Here is a 21,609-nt window from a genome sequence, read left to right as displayed (position 1 = left end):
CCAAAGTCAGTCTGTGGAAGGGGGGGATGAATCTGGAAACAGCCAGTTTCTTTGTGTCTAAATCCTGCCAAATATCACAAAGGACTCTTGCATTTCTTTGGCTTTTTCACATTTCCCTTATCTATCATGGTTTGTAATGAATTTTCTGATGTGAGCTTTGGTTTTGAGGCTGGCATATTGAGTTCAGGGCACAAGAGGAAGGTTCTTTTTCAATCAGGGCACAGCTGTTGGCTTGCTCCACTTCTGGCTTGCTGTCATTGTTTTGGGTGCCTCAGCTGATTTGTGGTTTCTTGTGTGGCAATTTCCTAAATGTTTTCGGGGTCTGAGTTGGTTTTGTCTTCTTCCTTCCCAAATTTTGTATTCTGATGCAATACAAGCAAGATTTTGGACAGAGTACCCATCATGAAAGAAAAAAAAAAAAAACACAGCAAATTGACCTTTCAGGATTAGAAATCCATAGGCAACACAAGCAAGATGAGATTCTGTGTTTTGGAAAATGACATGGAACGCTTCTGCTGAGGTGACAGATTCTAATTCCCTCCAAATGGAGTGTGAGAGCGATCTTGAGGTGAATTCAATCAGAATTCCAAAGTCAGTCTGTGGAAGGGGGGGATGAATCTGGAAACAGCCAGTTTCTTTGTGTCTAAATCCTGCCAAATATCACAAAGGACTCTTGCATTTCTTTGGCTTTTTCACATTTCCCTTATTTATCATGGTTTGTAATGAATTTTCTGATGTGAGCTTTGATTTTGAGGCTGGCATATTGAGTTCAGGGCACAAGAGGAAGGTTCTTTTTCAATCAGGCCACCGCTGTTGGCTTGCTCCACTTCTGGCTTGCTGTCATTGTTTTGGGTGCCTCAGCCAATTTGTGGTTTCTTGAGTGGCAATTTCCTAAATGTTTTCTGGGTCTGAGTCGGTTTTGCCTTCTTATTCCCAAATATTGTATTCTGATGCAATACAAGCAAGATTTTGGAGAGTAGCCATTATGACAGAAAGAAAAAAAAAAAAAAAACACAGCGCATTGCCCTTTCAGGATTAGAAATCTACAGGCAACACGACCAAGATGAGTTTCTGTGTTTTGGAAAATGACATAGAACGCTTCTGCTGAGGGGACAGATTCTAATTCCCTCCCAAATGAGTGTGAGTGCGATTTTGAGGTGAATTCAATCAGAATTCCAAAGTCAGTCTGTGGAAGGGGGGGATGAATCTGGAAACAGCCAGTTTCTTTGTGTCTAAATCCAGCCAAATATCACAAAGGACTCTTGCATTTCTTTGGCTTTTTCACATTTCCCTTATTTATCATGGTTTGTAATGAATTTTCTGATGTGAGCTTTGGATTTGAGGCTGCAATATAGAGTTCAGGGCACCTGAGGAATGGTCTTTTTCAAACAGGGCACAGCTGTTGGTGTGCTCCAATTCTGGCTATTGTCTTTGTTTTGGGACCTCAGCTGAAATTTGGTATCTTGAGTTTCACTGCAATTGTCAGGTTAATTCAGTCAGAATTCCACAGGCAGTCAGCTTTAGTGGTGGATGAATCTGGGAACAGCCGGTTTCCTTGCAACTAAATCAAACCCAATATCATTATGGATTCTTGCGTTTCTTTGGCTTTTTTCTCTTTTTTCTTATTTATCATGGTTTGTAATGAATTTTCTGATGTGAGCTTTGGTTTTGAGGCTGCAATATTGAGTTCAGGGCACAAGAGGAAGGTTCTTTTTCAATCAGGGCACAGCTGTTGGCTTGCTCCACTTCTGGCTTGCTGTCATTGTTTTGAGTGCCTCAGCCGATTTGTGGTTTCTTGTGTGGCAATTTCCCAAATGTTTTCAGGGTCTGAGTTGGCTTTGCCTTCTTCCTTCCCAAATTTTGTATTCTGATGCAATGTAAAGAAGAGTTTGTACAAAATAGCCATTATGAAAGAAAAAACACAACAAATAGGCGTTTGAAGCTTAGAAATCTACAGGTAACATGACCAAGGTGAGTTTTTGTGTTTATGAAAATAAAATGGAACACTTTGGCTGAGGTGACAGATATTAATGGCCTCCAAACTGAGTTTCACAGTGATTTTCAGGTTAATTCAGTCAGAATTCCACAGGCAGTCAGCTGGAGGGGTGGATGAATCCGGGAACAGCCGGTTTCCTAGCAACTAAATCAAGCCTTATATCATTATGGATTCTTGCATTTTTTTGGCTTTTTTCTCTTTTTTCTTATTTATCATGGTTTGTAATGAATTTTCTGATGTGAGCTTTGGTTTTGAGGCTGGCATATTGAGTTCAGGGCACAAGAGGAAGGTTCTTTTTCAATCAGGGCAAAGCTGTTGGCTTGCTCCACTTCTGGCTTGCTGTCATTGTTTTGGGTGCCTCAGCTGATTTGTGGTTTCTTGTGTGGCAATTTCCTAAATGTTTTCGGGGTCTGAGTTGGTTTTGTCTTCTTCCTTCCCAAATTTTGTATTCTGATGCAATACAAGCAACATTTTTTACAGAGTAGCCATTATGAAAGAAAAAAAAAAAACACAGCAAATTGACCTTTCAGGATTAGAAATCCATAGGCAACACAACCAAGGTGAGATTCTGTGTTTTGGAAAATGACATGGAACGCTTCTGCTGAGGTGACAGATTCTAATTCCCTCCAAATGGAGTGTGAGAGCGATTTTGAGGTGAATTCAATCAAAATTCCAAAGTCAATCTGTGGAAGGGGGGGATGAATCTGGAAACAGCCAGTTTCTTTTTGTCTGAATCCTGCCAAATATCACAAAGGACTCTTGCATTTCTTTGGCTTTTTTCTCTTTTTTCTTATTTATCATGGTTTGTAATGAATTTTCTGATGTGAGCTTTGGTTTTGAGGCTGGCATATTGAGTTCAGGGCACAAGAGGAAGGTTCTTTTTCAATCAGGGCACAGCTGTTGGCTTGCTCCACTTCTGGCTTGCTGTCATTGTTTTGGGTGCCTCAGCTGATTTGTGGTTTCTTGTGTGGCAATTTCCTAAATGTTTTCGGGGTCTGAGTTGGTTTTGCCTTCTTCCTTCCCAAATTTTGTATTCTGATGCAATACAAGCAAGATTTTGGACAGAGTAGCCATTATGAAAGAAAAAAAAAACACAGCTAATTTACCATTCAGGATTAGAAATCCATAGGCAACACAACCAAGATGAGATTCTGTGTTTTGGAAAATGACATGGAACGCTTCTGCTGAGGTGACAGATTCTAATTCCCTCCAAATGGAGTGTGAGAGCGATCATGAGGTGAATTCAATCAGAATTCCAAAGTCAGTCTGTGGAAGGGGGGGATGAATCTGGAAACAGCCAGTTTCTTTGTGTCTAAATCCTGCCAAATATCACAAAGGACTCTTGCATTTCTTTGGCTTTTTCACATTTCCCTTATTTATCATGGTTTGTAATGAATTTTCTGATGTGAGCTTTGGTTTTGAGGCTGGCATATTGAGTTCAGGGCACAAGAGGAAGGTTCTTTTTCAATCAGGGCACAGCTGTTGGCTTGCTCCACTTCTGGCTTGCTGTCATTTTTTTGGGTGCCTCAGCTGATTTGTGGTTTCTTGTGTGGCAATTTCCTAAATGTTTTCTGGTCTGAGTTGGTTTTGCCTTCTTCCTTCCCAAATTTTGTATTCTGATGCAATACAAGCAACATTTTTTACAGAGTAGCCATTTTGAAAGAAAAAAAAAACACAGCAAATTTACCATTCAGGATTAGAAATCCATAGGCAACACAACCAAGATGAGATTCTGTGTTTTGGAAAATGACATGGAACGCTTCTGCTGAGGTGACAGATTCTAATTCCCTCCAAATGGAGTGTGAGAGCGATTTTGAGGTGAATTCAATCAGAATTCCAAAGTCAATCTGTGGAAGGGGGGGATGAATCTGGAAACAGCCAGTTTCTTTTTGTCTGAATCCTGCCAAATATCACAAAGGACTCTTGCATTTCTTTGGCTTTTTTCTCTTTTTTCTTATTTATCATGGTTTGTAATGAATTTTCTGATGTGAGCTTTGGTTTTGAGGCTGGCATATTGAGTTCAGGGCACAAGAGGAAGGTTCTTTTTCAATCAGGGCACAGCTGTTGGCTTGCTCCACTTCTGGCTTGCTGTCATTGTTTTGGGTGCCTCAGCTGATTTGTGGTTTCTTGTGTGGCAATTTCCTAAATGTTTTCGGGGTCTGAGTTGGTTTTGTCTTCTTCCTTCCCAAATTTTGTATTCTGATGCAATACAAGCAAGATTTTGGACAGAGTAGCCATTATGAAAGAAAAAAAAAACACAGCTAATTTACCATTCAGGATTAGAAATCCATAGGCAACACAACCAAGATGAGATTCTGTGTTTTGGAAAATGACATGGAACGCTTCTGCTGTGGTGACAGATTCTAATTCCCTCCAAATGGAGTGTGAGAGCGATCATGAGGTGAATTCAATCAGAATTCCAAAGTCAGTCTGTGGAAGGGGGGGATGAATCTGGAAACAGCCACTTTCTTTGTGTCTAAATCCTGCCAAATATCACAAAGGACTCTTGCATTTCTTTGGCTTTTTCACATTTCCCTTATTTATCATGGTTTGTAATGAATTTTCTGATGTGAGCTTTGGTTTTGAGGCTGGCATATTGAGTTCAGGGCACAAGAGGAAGGTTGTTTTTCAATCAGGGCACAGCTGTTGGCTTGCTCCACTTCTGGCTTGCTGTCATTGTTTTGGTTGCCTCAGCTGATTTGTGGTTTCTTGTGTGGCAATTTCCTAAATGTTTTCTGGTCTGAGTTGGTTTTGCCTTCTTCCTTCCCAAATTTTGTATTCTGATGCAATACAAGCAACATTTTTTACAGAGTAGCCATTTTGAAAGAAAAAAAAAACACAGCAAATTTACCATTCAGGATTAGAAATCCATAGGCAACACAACCAAGATGAGATTCTGTGTTTTGGAAAATGACATGGAACGCTTCTGCTGAGGTGACAGATTCTAATTCCCTCCAAATGGAGTATGAGAGCGATCTTGAGGTGAATTCAATCAGAATTCCAAAGTCAGTCTGTGGAAGGGGGGGATGAATCTGGAAACAGCCAGTTTCTTTGTGTCTAAATCCTGCCAAATATCACAAAGGACTCTTGCATTTCTTTGGCTTTTTCACATTTCCCTTATCTATCATGGTTTGTAATGAATTTTCTGATGTGAGCTTTGGTTTTGAGGCTGGCATATTGAGTTCAGGGCACAAGAGGATGGTTCTTTTTCAATCAGGGCACAGCTGTTGGCTTGCTCCACTTCTGGCTTGCTGTCATTGTTTTGGGTGCCTCAGCTGATTTGTGGTTTCTTGTGTGGCAATTTCCTAAATGTTTTCGGGGTCTGAGTTGGTTTTGTCTTCTTCCTTCCCAAATTTTGTATTCTGATGCAATACAAGCAAGATTTTGGACAGAGTACCCATCATGAAAGAAAAAAAAAAAAAACACAGCAAATTGACCTTTCAGGATTAGAAATCCATAGGCAACACAAGCAAGATGAGATTCTGTGTTTTGGAAAATGACATGGAACGCTTCTGCTGAGGTGACAGATTCTAATTCCCTCCAAATGGAGTGTGAGAGCGATCTTGAGGTGAATTCAATCAGAATTCCAAAGTCAGTCTGTGGAAGGGGGGGATGAATCTGGAAACAGCCAGTTTCTTTGTGTCTAAATCCTGCCAAATATCACAAAGGACTCTTGCATTTCTTTGGCTTTTTCACATTTCCCTTATTTATCATGGTTTGTAATGAATTTTCTGATGTGAGCTTTGATTTTGAGGCTGGCATATTGAGTTCAGGGCACAAGAGGAAGGTTCTTTTTCAATCAGGCCACCGCTGTTGGCTTGCTCCACTTCTGGCTTGCTGTCATTGTTTTGGGTGCCTCAGCCAATTTGTGGTTTCTTGAGTGGCAATTTCCTAAATGTTTTCTGGGTCTGAGTCGGTTTTGCCTTCTTATTCCCAAATATTGTATTCTGATGCAATACAAGCAAGATTTTGGAGAGTAGCCATTATGACAGAAAGAAAAAAAAAAAAAAACACAGCGCATTGCCCTTTCAGGATTAGAAATCTACAGGCAACACGACCAAGATGAGTTTCTGTGTTTTGGAAAATGACATAGAACGCTTCTGCTGAGGGGACAGATTCTAATTCCCTCCCAAATGAGTGTGAGTGCGATTTTGAGGTGAATTCAATCAGAATTCCAAAGTCAGTCTGTGGAAGGGGGGGATGAATCTGGAAACAGCCAGTTTCTTTGTGTCTAAATCCAGCCAAATATCACAAAGGACTCTTGCATTTCTTTGGCTTTTTCACATTTCCCTTATTTATCATGGTTTGTAATGAATTTTCTGATGTGAGCTTTGGATTTGAGGCTGCAATATAGAGTTCAGGGCACCTGAGGAATGGTCTTTTTCAAACAGGGCACAGCTGTTGGTGTGCTCCAATTCTGGCTATTGTCTTTGTTTTGGGACCTCAGCTGAAATTTGGTATCTTGAGTTTCACTGCAATTGTCAGGTTAATTCAGTCAGAATTCCACAGGCAGTCAGCTTTAGTGGTGGATGAATCTGGGAACAGCCGGTTTCCTTGCAACTAAATCAAACCCAATATCATTATGGATTCTTGCGTTTCTTTGGCTTTTTTCTCTTTTTTCTTATTTATCATGGTTTGTAATGAATTTTCTGATGTGAGCTTTGGTTTTGAGGCTGCAATATTGAGTTCAGGGCACAAGAGGAAGGTTCTTTTTCAATCAGGGCACAGCTGTTGGCTTGCTCCACTTCTGGCTTGCTGTCATTGTTTTGAGTGCCTCAGCCGATTTGTGGTTTCTTGTGTGGCAATTTCCCAAATGTTTTCAGGGTCTGAGTTGGCTTTGCCTTCTTCCTTCCCAAATTTTGTATTCTGATGCAATGCAAAGAAGAGTTTGTACAAAATAGCCATTATGAAAGAAAAAACACAACAAATAGGCGTTTGAAGCTTAGAAATCTACAGGTAACATGACCAAGGTGAGTTTTTGTGTTTATGAAAATAAAATGGAACACTTTGGCTGAGGTGACAGATATTAATGGCCTCCAAACTGAGTTTCACAGTGATTTTCAGGTTAATTCAGTCAGAATTCCACAGGCAGTCAGCTGGAGGGGTGGATGAATCCGGGAACAGCCGGTTTCCTAGCAACTAAATCAAGCCTTATATCATTATGGATTCTTGCATTTTTTTGGCTTTTTTCTCTTTTTTCTTATTTATCATGGTTTGTAATGAATTTTCTGATGTGAGCTTTGGTTTTGAGGCTGGCATATTGAGTTCAGGGCACAAGAGGAAGGTTCTTTTTCAATCAGGGCAAAGCTGTTGGCTTGCTCCACTTCTGGCTTGCTGTCATTGTTTTGGGTGCCTCAGCTGATTTGTGGTTTCTTGTGTGGCAATTTCCTAAATGTTTTCGGGGTCTGAGTTGGTTTTGTCTTCTTCCTTCCCAAATTTTGTATTCTGATGCAATACAAGCAACATTTTTTACAGAGTAGCCATTATGAAAGAAAAAAAAAAAACACAGCAAATTGACCTTTCAGGATTAGAAATCCATAGGCAACACAACCAAGGTGAGATTCTGTGTTTTGGAAAATGACATGGAACGCTTCTGCTGAGGTGACAGATTCTAATTCCCTCCAAATGGAGTGTGAGAGCGATTTTGAGGTGAATTCAATCAAAATTCCAAAGTCAATCTGTGGAAGGGGGGGATGAATCTGGAAACAGCCAGTTTCTTTTTGTCTGAATCCTGCCAAATATCACAAAGGACTCTTGCATTTCTTTGGCTTTTTTCTCTTTTTTCTTATTTATCATGGTTTGTAATGAATTTTCTGATGTGAGCTTTGGTTTTGAGGCTGGCATATTGAGTTCAGGGCACAAGAGGAAGGTTCTTTTTCAATCAGGGCACAGCTGTTGGCTTGCTCCACTTCTGGCTTGCTGTCATTGTTTTGGGTGCCTCAGCTGATTTGTGGTTTCTTGTGTGGCAATTTCCTAAATGTTTTCGGGGTCTGAGTTGGTTTTGCCTTCTTCCTTCCCAAATTTTGTATTCTGATGCAATACAAGCAAGATTTTGGACAGAGTAGCCATTATGAAAGAAAAAAAAAACACAGCTAATTTACCATTCAGGATTAGAAATCCATAGGCAACACAACCAAGATGAGATTCTGTGTTTTGGAAAATGACATGGAACGCTTCTGCTGAGGTGACAGATTCTAATTCCCTCCAAATGGAGTGTGAGAGCGATCATGAGGTGAATTCAATCAGAATTCCAAAGTCAGTCTGTGGAAGGGGGGGATGAATCTGGAAACAGCCAGTTTCTTTGTGTCTAAATCCTGCCAAATATCACAAAGGACTCTTGCATTTCTTTGGCTTTTTCACATTTCCCTTATTTATCATGGTTTGTAATGAATTTTCTGATGTGAGCTTTGATTTTGAGGCTGGCATATTGAGTTCAGGGCACAAGAGGAAGGTTCTTTTTCAATCAGGCCACCGCTGTTGGCTTGCTCCACTTCTGGCTTGCTGTCATTGTTTTGGGTGCCTCAGCCAATTTGTGGTTTCTTGAGTGGCAATTTCCTAAATGTTTTCTGGGTCTGAGTCGGTTTTGCCTTCTTATTCCCAAATATTGTATTCTGATGCAATACAAGCAAGATTTTGGAGAGTAGCCATTATGACAGAAAGAAAAAAAAAAAAAAACACAGCGCATTGCCCTTTCAGGATTAGAAATCTACAGGCAACACGACCAAGATGAGTTTCTGTGTTTTGGAAAATGACATAGAACGCTTCTGCTGAGGGGACAGATTCTAATTCCCTCCCAAATGAGTGTGAGAGCGATTTTGAGGTGAATTCAATCAGAATTCCAAAGTCAGTCTGTGGAAGGGGGGGATGAATCTGGAAACAGCCAGTTTCTTTGTGTCTAAATCCAGCCAAATATCACAAAGGACTCTTGCATTTCTTTGGCTTTTTCACATTTCCCTAATTTATCATGGTTTGTAATGAATTTTCTGATGTGAGCTTTGGTTTTGAGGCTGCAATATAGAGTTCAGGGCACCTGAGGAATGGTCTTTTTCAAACAGGGCACAGCTGTTGGTGTGCTCCATTTCTGGCTATTGTCTTTGTTTTGGGTGCCTCAGCTGAAATTTGGTTTCTTGAGTATCACGGCGATTGTCAGGTTGATTCAGTCAGAATTCCACAGGCAGTCAGCTTTAGTGGTGGATGAATCTGGGAACAGCCGGTTTCCTTGCAACTAAATCAAACCCAATATCATTATGGATTCTTGCATTTTTTTTGCTTTTTTCTTTTTTTCTTATTTATTATGGTTTGTAATGAATTTTCTGATGTGAGCTTTGGTTTTGAGGCTGGCATATTGAGTTCAGGGCACAAGAGGAAGGTTCTTTTTCAATCAGGGCACAGCTGTTGGCTTGCTCCACTTCTGGCTTGCTGTCATTGTTTCGAGTGCCTCAGCCGATTTGTGGTTTCTTGTGTGGCAATTTCCCAAATGTTTTCTGGGTCTGAGTTGGTTTTGCCTTCTTCCTTCCCAAATTTTGTATTCTGATGCAATGCAAAGAAGACTTTGTACAGAATAGCCATTATGAAAGAAAAAACACAACAAATAGGCGTTTGAAGCTTAGAAATCTACAGGTAACATGACCAAGGTGAGTTTTTGTGTTTATGAAAATAAAATGGAACACTTTGGCTGAGGTGACAGATATTAATTGCCTCCAAACTGAGTTTCACTGTGATTTTCAGGTTAATTCAGTCAGAATTCCACAGGCTGTCAGCTGGAGGGGTGGATGTATCTGGGAACAGGTGGTTTCCTAGCGACTAAATCAAGCCCTATATCATTATGGATTCTTGCATTTTTTTAGCTTTTTTCTCTTTTTTCTTATTTATCATGGTTTGTAATGAATTTTCTGATGTGAGCTTTGGTTTTGAGGCTGGCATATTGAGTTCAGGGCACAAGAGGAAGGTTCTTTTTCAATCAGGGCACAGCTGTTGGCTTGCTCCACTTCTGGCTTGCTGTCATTGTTTTGGGTGCCTCAGCTGATTTGTGGTTTCTTGTGTGGCAATTTCCTAAATGTTTTCTGGTCTGAGTTGGTTTTGCCTTCTTCCTTCCCAAATTTTGTATTCTGATGCAATACAAGCAACATTTTTTACAGAGTAGCCATTTTGAAAGAAAAAAAAAACACAGCAAATTTACCATTCAGGATTAGAAATCCATAGGCAACACAACCAAGATGAGATTCTGTGTTTTGGAAAATGACATGGAACGCTTCTGCTGAGGTGACAGATTCTAATTCCCTCCAAATGGAGTATGAGAGCGATCTTGAGGTGAATTCAATCAGAATTCCAAAGTCAGTCTGTGGAAGGGGGGGATGAATCTGGAAACAGCCAGTTTCTTTGTGTCTAAATCCTGCCAAATATCACAAAGGACTCTTGCATTTCTTTGGCTTTTTCACATTTCCCTTATCTATCATGGTTTGTAATGAATTTTCTGATGTGAGCTTTGGTTTTGAGGCTGGCATATTGAGTTCAGGGCACAAGAGGAAGGTTCTTTTTCAATCAGGGCACAGCTGTTGGCTTGCTCCACTTCTGGCTTGCTGTCATTGTTTTGGGTGCCTCAGCTGATTTGTGGTTTCTTGTGTGGCAATTTCCTAAATGTTTTCGGGGTCTGAGTTGGTTTTGTCTTCTTCCTTCCCAAATTTTGTATTCTGATGCAATACAAGCAAGATTTTGGACAGAGTAGCCATCATGAAAGAAAAAAAAAAAAAAAACACAGCAAATTGACCTTTCAGGATTAGAAATCCATAGGCAACACAAGCAAGATGAGATTCTGTGTTTTGGAAAATGACATGGAACGCTTCTGCTGAGGTGACAGATTCTAATTCCCTCCAAATGGAGTGTGAGAGCGATCTTGAGGTGAATTCAATCAGAATTCCAAAGTCAGTCTGTGGAAGGGGGGGATGAATCTGGAAACAGCCAGTTTCTTTGTGTCTAAATCCTGCCAAATATCACAAAGGACTCTTGCATTTCTTTGGCTTTTTCACATTTCCCTTATTTATCATGGTTTGTAATGAATTTTCTGATGTGAGCTTTGATTTTGAGGCTGGCATATTGAGTTCAGGGCACAAGAGGAAGGTTCTTTTTCAATCAGGCCACCGCTGTTGGCTTGCTCCACTTCTGGCTTGCTGTCATTGTTTTGGGTGCCTCAGCCAATTTGTGGTTTCTTGAGTGGCAATTTCCTAAATGTTTTCTGGGTCTGAGTCGGTTTTGCCTTCTTATTCCCAAATATTGTATTCTGATGCAATACAAGCAAGATTTTGGAGAGTAGCCATTATGACAGAAAGAAAAAAAAAAAAAACACAGCGCATTGCCCTTTCAGGATTAGAAATCTACAGGCAACACGACCAAGATGAGTTTCTGTGTTTTGGAAAATGACATAGAACGCTTCTGCTGAGGGGACAGATTCTAATTCCCTCCCAAATGAGTGTGAGTGCGATTTTGAGGTGAATTCAATCAGAATTCCAAAGTCAGTCTGTGGAAGGGGGGGATGAATCTGGAAACAGCCAGTTTCTTTGTGTCTAAATCCAGCCAAATATCACAAAGGACTCTTGCATTTCTTTGGCTTTTTCACATTTCCCTAATTTATCATGGTTTGTAATGAATTTTCTGATGTGAGCTTTGGTTTTGAGGCTGCAATATAGAGTTCAGGGCACCTGAGGAATGGTCTTTTTCAAACAGGGCACAGCTGTTGGTGTGCTCCATTTCTGGCTATTGTCTTTGTTTTGGGTGCCTCAGCTGAAATTTGGTTTCTTGAGTATCACGGCGATTGTCAGGTTAATTCAGTCAGAATTCCACAGGCAGTCAGCTTTAGTGGTGGATGAATCTGGGAACAGCCGGTTTCCTTGCAACTAAATCAAACCCAATATCATTATGGATTCTTGCATTTTTTTTGCTTTTTTCTTTTTTTCTTATTTATTATGGTTTGTAATGAATTTTCTGATGTGAGCTTTGGTTTTGAGGCTGGCATATTGAGTTCAGGGCACAAGAGGAAGGTTCTTTTTCAATCAGGGCACAGCTGTTGGCTTGCTCCACTTCTGTCTTGCTGTCATTGTTTCGAGTGCCTCAGCCGATTTGTGGTTTCTTGTGTGGCAATTTCCCAAATGTTTTCTGGGTCTGAGTTGGTTTTGCCTTCTTCCTTCCCAAATTTTGTATTCTGATGCAATGCAAAGAAGACTTTGTACAGAATAGCCATTATGAAAGAAAAAACACAACAAATAGGCGTTTGAAGCTTAGAAATCTACAGGTAACATGACCAAGGTGAGTTTTTGTGTTTATGAAAATAAAATGGAACACTTTGGCTGAGGTGACAGATATTAATTGCCTCCAAACTGAGTTTCACTGTGATTTTCAGGTTAATTCAGTCAGAATTCCACAGGCTGTCAGCTGGAGGGGTGGATGTATCTGGGAACAGGTGGTTTCCTAGCGACTAAATCAAGCCCTATATCATTATGGATTCTTGCATTTTTTTAGCTTTTTTCTCTTTTTTCTTATTTATCATGGTTTGTAATGAATTTTCTGATGTGAGCTTTGGTTTTGAGGCTGGCATATTGAGTTCAGGGCACAAGAGGAAGGTTCTTTTTCAATCAGGGCACAGCTGTTGGCTTGCTCCACTTCTGGCTTGCTGTCATTGTTTTGGGTGCCTCAGCTGATTTGTGGTTTCTTGTGTGGCAATTTCCTAAATGTTTTCTGGTCTGAGTTGGTTTTGCCTTCTTCCTTCCCAAATTTTGTATTCTGATGCAATACAAGCAAGATTTTGGACAGAGTAGCCATTATGAAAGAAAAAAAAAACACAGCAAATTTACCATTCAGGATTAGAAATCCATAGGCAACACAACCAAGATGAGATTCTGTGTTTTGGAAAATGACATGGAACGCTTCTGCTGAGGTGACAGATTCTAATTCCCTCCAAATGGAGTATGAGAGCGATCTTGAGGTGAATTCAATCAGAATTCCAAAGTCAGTCTGTGGAAGGGGGGGATGAATCTGGAAACAGCCAGTTTCTTTGTGTCTAAATCCTGCCAAATATCTCAAAGGACTCTTGCATTTCTTTGGCTTTTTCTCATTTCCCTTATTTATCATGGTTTGTAATGAATTTTCTGATGTGAGCTTTGGTTTTGAGGCTGGCATATTGAGTTCAGGGCACAAGAGGAAGGTTCTTTTTCAATCAGGGCACAGCTGTTGGCTTGCTCCACTTCTGGCTTGCTGTCATTGTTTTGGGTGCCTCAGCTGATTTGTGGTTTCTTGTGTGGCAATTTCCTAAATGTTTTCGGGGTCTGAGTTGGTTTTGTCTTCTTCCTTCCCAAATTTTGTATTCTGATGCAATACAAGCAAGATTTTGGACAGAGTAGCCATTATGAAAGAAAAAAAAAAAACACAGCAAATTGACCTTTCAGGATTAGAAATCCATAGGCAACACAAGCAAGATGAGATTCTGTGTTTTGGAAAATGACATGGAACGCTTCTGCTGAGGTGACAGATTCTAATTCCCTCCAAATGGAGTGTGAGAGCGATCTTGAGGTGAATTCAATCAGAATTCCAAAGTCAGTCTGTGGAAGGGGGGGATGAATCTGGAAACAGCCAGTTTCTTTGTGTCTAAATCCTGCCAAATATCACAAAGGACTCTTGCATTTCTTTGGCTTTTTCACATTTCCTTTTTTATCATGGTTTGTAATGAATTTTCTGATGTGAGCTTTGGTTTTGAGGCTGGCATATTGAGTTCAGGGCACAAGAGGAAGGTTCTTTTTCAATCAGGCCAGCGCTGTTGGCTTGCTCCACTTCTGGCTTGCTGTCATTGTTTTGGGTGCCTCAGCCAATTTGTGGTTTCTTGAGTGGCAATTTCCTAAATGTTTTCTGGGTCTGAGTCGGTTTTGCCTTCTTATTCCCAAATATTGTATTCTGATGCAATACAAGCAAGATTTTGGAGAGTAGCCATTATAACAGAAAGAAAAAAAAAAACACAGCGCATTGCCCTTTCAGGATTAGAAATCTACAGGCAACACGACCAAGATGAGTTTCTGTGTTTTGGAAAATGACATAGAACGCTTCTGCTGAGCGGACAGATTCTAATTCCCTCCCAAATGAGTGTGAGTGCGATTTTGAGGTGAATTCAATCAGAATTCCAAAGTCAGTCTGTGGAAGGGGGGGATGAATCTGGAAACAGCCAGTTTCTTTGTGTCTAAATCCTGCCAAATATCACAAAGGACTCTTGCATTTCTTTGGCTTTTTCACATTTCCCTTATTTATCATGTTTTGTAATGAATTTTCTGATGTGAGCTTTGGTTTTGAGGCTGCAATATAGAGTTCAGGGCACCTGAGGAATGGTCTTTTTCAAACAGGGCACAGCTGTTGGTGTGCTCCAATTCTGGCTATTGTCTTTGTTTTGGGTGCCTCAGCTGAAATTTGGTTTCTTGAGTTTCATGGCGATTGTCAGGTTAATTCAGTCAGAATTCCACAGGCAGTCAGCTTTAGTGGTGGATGAATCTGGGAACAGCCGGTTTCCTTGCAACTAAATCAAACCCAATATCATTATGAATTCTTGCATTTTTTTTGGCTTTTTTCTCTTTTTTTCTTATTTATCATGGTTTGTAATGAATTTTCTGATGTGAGCTTTGGTTTTGAGGCTGGCATATTGAGTTCAGGGCACTAGAGGAAGGTTGTTTTTCAATCAGGGCACAGCTGTTGGCTTGCTCCACTTCTGGCTTGCTGTCATTGTTTTGGGTGCCTCAGCCGATTTGTGGTTTCTTGTGTGGCAATTTCCCAAATGTTTTCAGGGTCTGAGTTGGCTTTGCCTTCTTCCTTCCCAAATTTTGTATTCTGATGCAATGCAAAGAAGACTTTGTACAGAATAGCCATTATGAAAGAAAAAACAAAACAAATAGGCGTTTGAAGCTTAGAAATCTACAGGTAACATGACCAAGGTGAGTTTTTGTGTTTATGAAAATAAAATGGAACACTTTGGCTGAGGTGACAGATATTAATTGCCTCCAAACTGAGTTTCACTGTGATTTTCAGGTTAATTCAGTCAGAATTCCACAGGTTGTCAGCTGGAGGGTTGGATGTATCTGGGAACAGGTGGTTTCCTAGCGACTAAATCAAGCCCTATATCATTATGGATTCTTGCATTTCTTTGGCTTTATTCTGATATTTCTTATTTATCATGGTTTGTAATGAATTTTCTGATGTGAGCTTTGGTTTTGAGGCTGGCATATTGAGTTCAGGGCACAAGAGGAAGGTTCTTTTTCAATCAGGGCACAGCTGTTGGCTTGCTCCACTTCTGGCTTGCTGTCATTGTTTTGGGTGCCTCAGCTGATTTGTGGTTTCTTGTGTGGCAATTTCCTAAATGTTTTCGGGGTCTGAGTTGGTTTTGCCTTCTTCCTTCCCAATTTTTGTATTCTGATGCAATACAAGCAAGATTTTGGACAGAGTAGCCATTATGAAAGAAAAAAAAAAAAAAACACAGCAAATTTACCATTCAGGATTAGAAATCCATAGGCAACACAACCAAGATGAGATTCTGTGTTTTGGAAAATGACATGGAACGCTTCTGCTGAGGTGACAGATTCTAATTCCCTCCAAATGGAGTGTGAGAGCGATCTTGAGGTGAATTCAATCAGAATTCCAAAGTCAGTCTGTGGAAGGGGGGGATGAATCTGGAAACAGCCAGTTTCTTTGTGTCTAAATCCTGCCAAATATCACAAAGGACTCTTGCATTTCTTTGGCTTTTTCACATTTCCCTTATTTATCATGGTTTGTAATGAATTTTCTGATGTGAGCTTTGGTTTTGAGGCTGGCATATTGAGTTCAGGGTACAAGAGAATGGTTCTTTTTCAATCAGGGCACAGCTGTTGGCTTGCTCCACTTCTGGCTTGCTGTCATTGTTTTGGGTGCCTCAGCTGATTTGTGGTTTCTTGTGTGGCAATTTCCTAAATGTTTTCGGGGTCTGAGTTGGTTTTGTCTTCTTCCTTCCCAAATTTTGTATTCTGATGCAATACAAGCAAGATTTTGGACAGAGTAGCCATTATGAAAGAAAAAAAAAACACAGCAAATTGACCATTCAGGATTAGAAATCCATAGGCAACACAACCAAGATGAGATTCTGTGTTTTGGAAAATGACATGGAACGCTTCTGCTGAGGTGACAGATTCTAATTCCCTCCAAATGGAGTGTGAGAGCGATCTTGAGGTGAATTCAATCAGAATTCCAAAGTCAGTCTGTGGAAGGGGGGGATGAATCTGGAAACAGCCAGTTTCTTTGTGTCTAAATCCTGCCAAATATCACAAAGGACTCTTGCATTTCTTTGGCTTTTTTCTCTTTTTTCTTATTTATCATGGTTTGTAATGAATTTTCTGATGTGAGCTTTGGTTTTGAGGCTGCAATATTGAGTTCAGGGCACAAGAGGAAGGTTCTTTTTCAATCAGGGCACAGCTGTTGGCTTGCTCCACTTCTGGCTTGCTGTCATTGTTTTGAGTGCCTCAGCCGATTTGTGGTTTCTTGTGTGGCAATTTCCCAAATGTTTTCAGGGTCTGAGTTGGCTTTGCCTTCTTCCTTCCCAAATTTTGTATTCTGATGCAATGCAAAGAAGACTTTGTACAGAATAGCCATTATGAAAGAAAAAACACAACAAATAGGCGTTTGAAGCTTAGAAATCTACAGGTAACATGACCAAGGTGAGTTTTTGTGTTTATGAAAATAAAATGGAACACTTTGGCTGAGGTGACAGATATTAATTGCCTCCAAACTGAGTTTCACTGTGATTTTCAGGTTAATTCAGTCAGAATTCCACAGGCTGTCAGCTGGAGGGGTGGATGAATCCGGGAACAGCCAGTTTACTAGCGAATAAATCAAGCCCTATATCATTATGGATTCTTGCATTTTTTTGGCTTTTTTCTCTTTTTTCTTATTTATCATGGTTTGTAATGAATTTTCTGATGTGAGCTTTGGTTTTGAGGCTGGCATATTGAGTTCAGGCACAAGAGGAAGGTTCTTTTTCAATCAGGGCACAGCTGTTGGCTTGCTCCACTTCTGGCTTGCTGTCATTGTTTTGGGTGCCTCAGCTGATTTGTGGTTTCTTGTGTGGCAATTTCCTAAATGTTTTCTGGGTCTGAGTTGGTTTTCCCTTCTTCCTTCCCAATTTTTGTATTCTGATGCAATACAAGCAAGATTTTGGACAGAGTAGCCATTATGAAAGAAAAAAAAAAAACACAGCAAATTGACCTTTCAGGATTAGAAATCCATAGGCAACACAACCAAGATGAGATTCTGTGTTTTGGAAAATGACATGGAACGCTTCTGCTGAGGGGACAGATTCTAATGCCCTCCAAATGGAGTGTGAGAGCGATTTTGAGGTGAATTCAATCAGAATTCCTAAGTCGGTCTGTGGAAGGGGGGGATGAATATGGAAACAGCCAGTTTCTTTGTGTCTAAATCCTGCCAAATATCACAAAGGACTCTTGCATTTCTTTGGCTTTTTCACATTTCCCTTATTTATCATGGTTTGTAATGAATTTTCTGATGTGAGCTTTGGTTTTGAGTCTGGCATATTGAGTTCAGGGCACAAGAGGAAGGTTCTTTTTCAATCAGGGCACAGCTGTTGGCTTGCTCCAATTCTGGCTTGCTGTCATTGTTTTGGGTGCCTCAGCCGATTTGTGGTTTCTTGAGTGGCAATTTCCTAAATGTTTTCTGGGTCTGAGTCGGTTTTGCCTTCTTATTCCCAAATTTTGTATTCTGATGCAATACAAGCAAGATGTTGGAGAGTAGCCATTATGAAAGAAAAAAAAAAAAAGCGCATTGCCCTTTGAGGATTAGAAATCTACAGGCAACACGACCAAGATGAGTTTCTGTGTTTTGGAAAATGACATAGAACGCTTCTGCTGAGGGCACAGATTCTATTTCCCTCCCAAATGAGTGTGAGTGTGATTTTGAGGTGAATTCAATCAGAATTCCAAAGTCAGTCTGTGGAAGGGGGGGATGAATCTGGAAACAGCCAGTTTCCTTGTGTCTAAATCCAGCCAAATATCACAAAGGACTCTTGCATTTCTTTGGCTTTTTTCTCTTTTTACTTATTTATCATGGTTTGTAATGAATTTTCTGATGTGAGCTTTGGTTTTGAGGCTGGCATATGGAGTTCAGGGTACCGGAGGAATACTCTTTTTAAAACAGGGCATAGCTGTTGGCCTGCTCCAAATCTGGCTTGCTGTCATTTCTTTGGGTGCCTCAGCTGAATTTTGGTTTCTTGAGCGAAATTTCCTAAATGTTTGCTGGGTCTGAGTTGGTTTTGCCTTCTTCCTTCCCAAATTTTCTTTTCTGATGGCATGCAAACAAGAGTTTCGGCAGAGTAGCCATTATGAAATAAAAAACACTACAAATATGCGTTTAAAGCTTAGAAATCTACAGGTAATACGACCAAGGTGAGTTTTTGTGTTTATGAAAATAAAATGGAACACTTTGGCTGAGGTTACAGATAGTAATTGCCTCCAAACTGAGTTTCACTGCGATTTTCAGGTGAATTCCGTCAGAATTCCACAGGCAGTCCGCTGGAGGGGTGGATGAATCCGGGAACAGCCGGTTTCCTTGTGATGAAATCAAGCTGAATATCATTATGGATTCTTGCATTTCTTTGGCTTTTTTCACCTTTTTCTTATTTATCATGGTTCGTGATGAATTTTCTGATGTGAGCTTTGGTTTTGAGGCTGGCATATGGATTTCAGGGCACAAGAGGAATGGTCTTTTTCAAACAGGGCACAGCTGTTGGCCTGCTCCAATTCTTGCTTCCCGTCATTGTTTTGGGTGCCGCGGCTGACTTCAGGTGAATTCAGTCACAATTCCACAGGCAGTCAGCTGTAGGGGTGGATGAATCTGGGCACAGCCGGTATCCTTGCGAATAAATCCAGCCCAATATCATTATGGGTTTTCTGGGTCTGAGTTGGTTTTGCTGTCTGCCTTCCCAAATTATCTTTTCTAATGCCATACAAACAAGAGTTTGGGCAGAGTAGCCATTATGAAATAAAAACCACAAGAAATAGGATTTGGAAGCTTAGAAATCTACAGGTAGCACGACCATGGTGAGTTTTTGTGTTTTGGACCATAAAATGGAACGCTTTGGCTGAGGTGACAGATATTAATTGCTACCAAACTGAGTTTCACTGCGATTTTCAGGTTAATTCAGTCAGAATTCCACAGGCAGTCAGCTGGAGGGGTGGATGAATCTGGGAACAGCCGGTTTCCATGCGAATAAAAGAAGCCTAATATCATTATGGATTCTTGCATTTCTTTGGCTTTTTTCTCATTTTTTATTTATCAAGGTTTGTAATGAATTTTCTGTGAGATTTGGTTTTGAGGCTGGCATATTGAGTTCAGGGCACAAGAGGAAGGTTCTTTTTCAATCAGGGCACAGCTGTTGGCCTGCTCCAATTCTGGCTTGCTGTCATTGTTTTGAGTGCCTCAGCTGACTTTTGGTTTCTTGAGCAGCAATTTCCTGCATGTTTTCAGGGTCTGAGTTGGTTTTGCCTTCTTCCTTCCCAAATTTTGTATTCTGACGCCATACAAACAAGAGTTTGGGCAGAGCAGCCATTTTGTAATGAAAAACACAGCAAATAGGCATTTGAACCTTAGAAATCTACTGGTAACATGACCAAGGTGAGGTTTTGTGTTTTGGAAAATCAAATGGAACACGTTGGCTGAGGTGACAGATATTAATTGCCTCCAAACTGAGTTTCACTGCGATTTTCAGGTGAATTCAGTCACAATTCCACAGGCAGTCAGCTGGAGGGGTGGATGAACTGGGGGCAGCCGGTATCCTTGCAAATAAATCCAGCCCAATATCATTATGGATTCTTGCATTTCTTTGTCTTTTTTCTCATTTGTCTTATTTATCATGGTTTGTAATGAATTTTCTGATGTCAGCTTTGGTTTTGAAGCTGCAATATGGAGTTCAGGGCACCGGAGGAATGGCCTTTTTCCATCAGGGCACAGCTATTGGCTTGCTCCAATTCTGGCTTGCTGTCATTATTTTGGGAGCCTCAGCTGACTTTTGGTTTCTTGAGTGGGAAGTTCCTAAATGTTTTCTGGGTCTGAGTTGGTTTTGCCTTCTTCCTTCAAATGTTGCTTCTGACGCAATACAAACAAGAGTTTAGACAGAGTAGCCATTATGAAATAAAAAACACAACAAATAGGCGTTTGAAGCTTAGACATCTACTGATAACATGACCAAGGTGAGTTTTTGTGTTTTGGAATATAAAATGGAACACTTTGGCTGTGGTGACAGATATTAATTGCCTCCAAACTGAGTTTCACTGTGATTTTCAGGTTAATTCAGTCAGAATTCCACAGGCAGTCAGCTGGAGGGGTGGATGAATCTGGGAACAACCGGTTTCCTTGCGACTAAATCAAACCTAATATCATTATGGAATCTTGCATTTCTTTGGATTTATTCTCATTTTTCTTATTTATCATGGTGTGTAATGAATTTTCTGATGTGAGCATTGGTTTTGAGTCTGGAAGATGGAGTTCAGGGCAGAAGAGGATGGTTCTTTTTCAATCAGGGCACAGCTCTTTGCTTGCTCCAATTCTGGTTTAATGTAATTGGTTTGGGTACCTCTGCTGACTTTTGGTTTCTTGAGCGGCAATTTCCTAAATGTTTTCTGGGTCTGAGTTGGTTTTGCCTTCTTCGTTGTCAAATTTTGTATTCTGACGCAATACAAAAAAGAGTTTGGTTAAAGTAGCCATTATGAAATAAAAACCACAACAAATATGCTTTTGAAGCTTAGAAATCTACAGGTAACTCGACCATGGTGAGTTTTTGTGTTTTGGAAAATCAAATGGAACACTTTGGCTGAGGTGACAGATATTAATTGCTTCCAAACTGAGTTTCACTGCGATTTTCAGGTTAATTCAGTCAGAATTCCACAGGTAGTCAGCTGGAGGGGGGGATGAATCTGGGAAGAGCTGATTTCCTTGAGACTAAATCAAGCCCAATATCATTATGGATTCTTGCATTTCTTTGGCTTTTTTCTCATTTTTCTTATGTATCATGGTTTGTAGTGAATTTTCTGATGTGAGCTTTGGTTTTGAGTCTGCAATATGGAGTTCAGGGAACAAGAGGAAGGTTCTTTTTCAAACAGGGCACAGCCATTTGCTTGCTCCAGTTCTGGCTTGCTGTCATTGTTTTGGGTGCCTCAGCTGATTTTTGGTGTGTTGAGTGGCAATTTCCTAAATGTTTTCTGGGTCAGAGTTGGTTTTGCCTTCTCCCTTCCCAAATTTTGTATTCTGACGCCATACAAACAAGAGGTTGGACAGAGTAGCCATTATGAAATAAAAAAAAAACACAAGAAATAGGAGTTTGAAGCTTAGAAATCTACAGGTAACACGACCAAGGTGAGATTTTGTGTTTTGGAAAATCAAATGGAACACTTTGGCTGAGGTGACACATATTAATTGCCTCCAAACTGAGTTTCACTGCGATTTTCAGGTTAATTCTGTCAGAATTCCACAGGCAGTCAGCTGGAGGGGTGGATGAATCCGGGAAAGATGGTTTCCTTGCGACTAAATCAAGCCCAATATCATTGTGGATTCTT

The sequence above is a fragment of the Oryctolagus cuniculus genome, chromosome 21 (genome assembly GCF_051225735.1).
Source record: "Oryctolagus cuniculus isolate XC-2025 breed Fujian yellow rabbit chromosome 21, ASM5122573v1, whole genome shotgun sequence".
Classification (NCBI taxonomy): domain Eukaryota; kingdom Metazoa; phylum Chordata; class Mammalia; order Lagomorpha; family Leporidae; genus Oryctolagus; species Oryctolagus cuniculus.
The sequence above is the reverse complement of the archived record's forward strand: the minus strand, read 5'-3'. Positions refer to the sequence as shown.